Source organism: Etheostoma cragini, chromosome 13 (genome assembly GCF_013103735.1).
Source record: "Etheostoma cragini isolate CJK2018 chromosome 13, CSU_Ecrag_1.0, whole genome shotgun sequence".
NCBI classification, from domain to species: Eukaryota; Metazoa; Chordata; class Actinopteri; order Perciformes; family Percidae; genus Etheostoma; species Etheostoma cragini.
Window position 1 is genome coordinate 7363337 of NC_048419.1, and position 6339 is coordinate 7369675.

A 6339-nucleotide genomic window follows, 5' to 3' on the forward strand; every position below is an offset into this window, starting at 1 on the left:
AAAACAGACGGAGACAACTTCTGTCTATTTAAGTTTCCATCCACTTGTCAATTGAATTACAGTATCTTAAATTTGGTCAAAAAAAAAAAAAAACTAATGCGAATAAAGCTAGTGAAAGTGTTGATGCTTCATTAAGACCAACGTGCAACCTAGCTAACAGGTGAAGAACACACCAAAACCACTAGCTAACTTACTTTAAATGTGAAGAACTATAGACCAAAAACAGGCCTAAATGAACAGTGAACTGACAACATGAGTTATACGACTTACAGTGCTCAAAGAGGCACACACACAATCTCAGCTGATTATCCTCCGGACAGCTTGTCTCCTTTTCATTTCTCTCACTTTTTTCTCCGTGTGGCGCGCGCACCCGCTCGCTGTGTGTGGCGCGTGTCCGCGCTATTTTCCGACATAACAACCTCTTGTACAAAACGAAAGTAACGAGCCAATTTTGTAAAATGTAAGGAGTAGAAAGTACCGATATTTGGGTTAAAATGTAAGGAGTAGAAGTAAAAAGTCGCCACAAAAATAAATAGTAAAGTAAAGTAAAAATATCAGAAAAATCTACTTGAGTACAGTAACGAAGTATTTGTACTTCGTTACTTCCCATCTCTGTTTATGGATTACATTTATTTAGCTGACTTTTAAGATTTCATTTTATTCTATGTACCAAGGCACAGTATAAACACAAGTTTTTAGCCTGTGGTGGAAGAGGTTAAGAGTTTTTTCTGTGCAGATTTGATGTCAATGGGGAGCCGGTTCTGTCATTGTGGGGCCAGGAAAGCCAACAGTTGTGACTTTGTACAGCCCCTTTGTAGTGAAGGCAACAAGCTGAAGAGCCAGCTGAATGTAGTGAAGAGATGATCCTGTGATGGCTGGGTAAAGGGGAGTTAAACAGACAATCTGAAATATGTTACAGTTGTGTTCATGATTTAGGCATTACATATGTTCTTGTTCTGGGAGTAAACTTTCTTTAGGTCCCTATTCCCAAGGCTGTGTGCTGTATTCTGTGGGTTAAGCATGCAGTAAATGTTCCAGAAAGCCCTTTATTGAGTGATCACTGCCCTTTTAGAGTAATATAACAGACAGGATGTGAGTTGAGGCATTAGTGCGTTCATTTTCTTACTCACTGACAACCGTGGTCACAGAGATGACAGAACTGTCATCTCTAGACCGACTAGGGTTTTCATCAGCATTTTTATTTTGATACATAACTGATGGGACATGGATTTATAGTTCTGCTTTTCACTTTAGATGTGCATCATATTATTGATTATTTGAATCATCTTCCCACCGCATCAGTTTAATCCACAATTTACTCATATCGGACACATTCGGCTGTGGCTCAGTGGTATAATGGTCGCCTGCCAATCGGGAGGTACGATCCCTGCCCCTGCAGTCCCTTGTCGAAGTGTCCTTGGGCATGACACTGAACCCCGAGTTGCCCTGATGCTGCTTCGGAGTGTACATGTGTGTGACATGTTTATCTGAGGAGCAGGTGGCACCTTGTACGGCAGGCCACAGTATATGAACTGTGGCCAAGCGGGAATGGGGAATGGTTCCTGTACTATGTAAAAGCGCTTTCAGTAGCCGTAAAGACTGGAAAAGCGCTATATAAGAACATTCCATTTACATTTACATTTAGGACTTGACATTAGCACCGACCTACCCAGCAAATACTGGGAACAATTAGCTAAATGGTGTTTTAAGCCCTCAATGTTGACTTCCAGGCAGTGCTGCGACCGTTGACTTCAGGACACCTAACCCTAATCTATGCCTTCCAACACTCTTGTCTATCCGGGTTTCACCAAATCTTTTAGCACTATCTCCCGTACCCCTCTTGGTTTGCGATTTCTCCCGGCAAACTCATGTAATTTGCATGGCCGAAACTCCTTTATAAATAATCTGACCAATATGATTGTCTATTGTTGACAAGTTGTCAGATCTAGTATGAAACACCTCCTATTTACACAATCCACACACCATATACAATTTTCAACACATTAATTAGCTCAACCTGGCAGCCTATAACCCAGTTGCGCTGTTGATCTATGCGCAAGCTTCGCGGAAAGTTCAGACCCAAAAGCCATTCAATAAAAATGGCAAGTGAAGGTGGTGTTTCCGCAAAGAAATCAAAATATAGCTGTAAATTCGTATCAGAGTTGGGCAGAACAATTTACATGCTTCTTACTTATTGATATCGACAACCTCCACGCTTTTTGTAAGTTGTGTTGCTTTGGTTTTAACCTAGCGCACAGCTGAAAAAATGACATTACACATAACATTAAAATACAGTGGCACCATCGCGCAGAAGAGGCAAATAAGGGCACACAGACAATTTCATCCTTCAAAATTAACCACACCAGTTTGACTTTAAAGTACACTTCGTCTGAGAGATCACTGAGAGCAGCTAAATCTGCCACATACAACTGCAACGCAAAAAAGTGAGCACATATTCATGTTTACAAAACATACTGGTGTTCACCAAAGAGAGAGAGTTATTGATACCCAAGGAATGACAAAATATGATTAATGTGTTTGTACCAAAGTGTTAAATGTGTTTGTATCAAAGAGTTAAAAACTGCAGAGCAGTGTTTCTGTGATTTGTTTTGTTGTAGTACAATTAAAGATGCAAAATATAAAGAAATATTAATTATTTTTTGTTTTCATTTATATTGCAATGTAAATATTACACTTAATTGTAGTACACTTATCAGTTTTTTGCCGATTGCTGACACACTTGTTCCGCAATGTGGCTCACTGTGTCAAAACTCTTCACACAAGCTAAATAAGACGATAAGATAAATATGATGAAGATAAATATCTCACTTCTTCTATGTCACGATGGAACTGCAATTTAAACGTAACAATCCTTTTTCAAAATGGCATGTTTGCAGCAAAGTGGTAAAAAAATGCACCACTGGAATTACTCTTTCAAAGCAGCAACAACACACTGGTTTTTACAACAAAAAATACAAAGAAAAGTAGAATTCCAGTACAGTAATCAATACAATAAATAAAATATAAATACATATATTTGCAGTAAAATTGCAGTGCAAACAGGTTGATTGGAATGGAAAATTTATTAAAACATTGTTATAAAAACATTAGTTTCGTAAAAGATGGGGTGGATAGTTTATAGGTCTATAGGTCTATATTAGGTCTGGCCACAACAACTTAGCAAGGTTTTAATCATTAATGAAAACAAACCAAATAATGAAAAAAGTAGGTAACATTTCCATTATCTGAAATAAAAACAAAACCGAGGCTTTACAAAAATAACGATAACTAACTAAAACTGTAATGTCTGTTTGCAAAACTAAAAAATTATTGAGTTCTTAGTTTTCCAGGTTACACGGCCAGGCAGCATGACGGAGAGAACCGTAGGACAAAGAACACTAAAAGCGGGCTTTCAGCTGCAACCCGATAGCTGTTGGTTAGTAAATATGCAGGAACACCAAAAACGAAAGGAAGCTTGGGATAACATGTGTATTAATGCTGGGATGTCTACACATCTGTGTGAGTCAATTGACTTCAAAAAGTTCACCACTTTACTCAAACCAAAGTTCAAAACTACTGTTCATGTATGTACTTTAGTCTATTGACTATTAAGGTTTTTTTTCCTGGCCCACGTCACTTACACATTTTGCACTTACTGTGGCATATAAACCACTGTTTAGATATTTGTGCTCATGAAATGTACATTTATACACAATCCTTTTTCTGACTTTTTTGAGAGGTGTGGTTGGCGGTTGTAGACTTTCAAACGCAAATACAGAAATTAATTCCTCAGTTAGATTGAGAAATGGGGATTAAGGGGTTAAGTAGATACCTTGAGTGGCATGGTGAAGGAAAACCTCTTGCAGACAAATGGAGAATATTTCCCAATTTCAGATAGGGTTTTGCATTGTGATTAGAAGTGTTTTGCAAATGATTGCTTTTCATTCTTTAACAAAGTGTTTAATATGGCTGTACTCAACCAAAGAAGAAAAAAAGCAAGATTAATTAACTGTACTGTCCCTCAGTACTTGTGCTTGTAGGGTATTTGCAGCATATTAAATTGTTTTTGACCTAATTATTTTGCACTGAAATGAGACTCGTCTGTCGGCTCTGACAGCGCTGCGTCAAATGTAAATGTAAATGTGCTGTATTTATATAGCGCTTTTCCAGTCTTAACAACTGCTCAAAGCGCTTTTACCATTTCATATATATTATATCCTAGTATTTTATCATATGTGTGATTCTGTGCTGTGGGACTGATAATGCTGCTGGAACACTAGAATACCTATCTATCTATCTATCTATCTATCTATCCATCCATCTATCGATCCATCCATCCCTCCAGCTATCCCTCTATCCATACATCTATCTAGTGTGCGTGCGTGCATGCGTGCGTGCGTGCGTGCAATTAAGTTCTTTTTAATTTCCTCTACCCACGCAGCAGCAGCCCTATAAATGTAAATAAATACAGAAAGTCGTCGGCGCCGAGGACGCTAACTCCATTCCGATGTCTTCTCATCCGTGTGATCATCGTCACAACCTCAGCCCTCCACAACAGCAATGGGTCTCATATCTTGAGCAATAAAGTTGACAATTCCTTCCGTGATATTGTTTTTGCATTTGGATGGTAGAGGCTTAACATCCAGCGTGGTGCGGGTGTGTCTGGGGAACACTACCGTCATTGCGTGTGGGTGCGCCTATAGTTATAAAACGATTATTTGACTACAAAATATGCCAATTTTGATATGTTCATATAGCCTACTCAAAACAGACAGGGCAACCTAATGCAGACAAGTTAGCTTACCATTTTTAAGTGATATGCCATGTTTGTAGTCCAGCTGCAATATGCAAACTGTTGCTTGCAAACTTTGCATTTGACTTTTTTCCGTTATCTATTTTTGTAAAATGCTGCCACACTGCTGATGTCTTCAACATGATAGAGGAGGACTGCCTGGAAATTAAACACTCGCAATTAAATAAATATTCAGCAAACCACTAAAACAAGGCTTTCTAGTTCTTTCTTCAATCTGTCCCCGGTGGGTTGGGCTAATCCAAAAAAAGAGAAAACAAGGGGGGTGTTCTTATGACAGACTGTTACCTGGTAAACAGGGGTGCTCTGAAAACACCCCCAATAGCAATTAGTGCTTTTCATCTATAGACCGTAATGGTCTATGCTTCCACCTGATGAAATTAACACGGCAAAAAATCGACCAATCTGAATTTCGGTCGTGCCAGAACGTATCAACTAATAAATCAACTAGTCGACTGGAAGAGTACAGCCTTAAGGTTTAATGCAAGAAACAATGTGTAGTGTTTGGCTAAAAGTGTGTTGTAGAATTGCAACCAAAACGCAAAGCAGAAAATTGGTGCCTTTGTTAAGGAACGGTTACAAAAGTTATGGCTTTGATGCTTTTGTCTAAGCATTCATTTTCAATGTTTACGCAATAGGCAAAAACTGAATTCTTCAACACACCTGCACAACATATGCAAAAGGACTCTTTTTATGTGTCTTAATCAGTTGCATGTTTTCACACAAAAGGAGCTTTACACAATCTTACCAGAGCTTAATATTTTTTAGGCCTATAGTGTTTATGTAGTCTTGATTTGGGACTAGATTTAAAGAGATTTTAATCCGTTTCTGCAAGTAAATCATAGCAAACCATAGTCAGTTTTGCATAAAATAAAACATCAACAACCACATATTTGTGGCTACTGAAAAAGCAAAACAACTAGCCAAAGTGGCTGGTGAAAAGAGATGGGAAGTAACAAAGTACAAATACTTTGTTACTGTACTCAAGTAGATTTTCTGATATTTTTACTTTACTATTTATTTTTATGGCGACATTTTACTTCTACTCCTTACATTTTAACACAAATATCTTATTACTCCTTACATTTTACAAAATTGGCTTGTTACTTTAGTTTTGTACAAGAGGTTTTCATGTCGGAGAATAGCGCGGACACGCGCCTCACACCGCGAGCAGGTGCGCCCGCCACACGGAGAGGAAAGTGAGAGAAAAGAAAAAGAGACCAGTTGTCCGGAGGATAATCAGCTGAGATTGTGTGTGTGAGTCTTTGAGAACTGTAAATTGTATAACTTATGTTGTCAGTTCACTTAAGCCTGTTATTGGTCTATAGTTCTTCACATTTAAAGTAAGTTAGATAGTGGTTTTGCTGTGTTCTTCACCATATGACGGAACCAGGCAACAAATAACGTTCCAGATGGAGAAGGAGAAAGTCATGCAAGTTTAAAGCAGATTTTAGTGTGATAATCCCAAATAAATCGTTGGGGGGGACAAGTTATTTTATATTTAGTTTGACTTAATAATGGCAAACTTC

At 38.2% G+C, this 6339-nt stretch overlaps 1 protein-coding gene across 3 annotated transcripts in view; it reads left to right on the plus strand.

The window, feature by feature from the left end:
* Positions 1 to 6339, plus strand: part of cblb (Cbl proto-oncogene B, E3 ubiquitin protein ligase) — an 88183-nt gene that overhangs the window by 3228 nt on the left and 78616 nt on the right. The gene's annotated exons all lie outside the window — the stretch shown is intronic.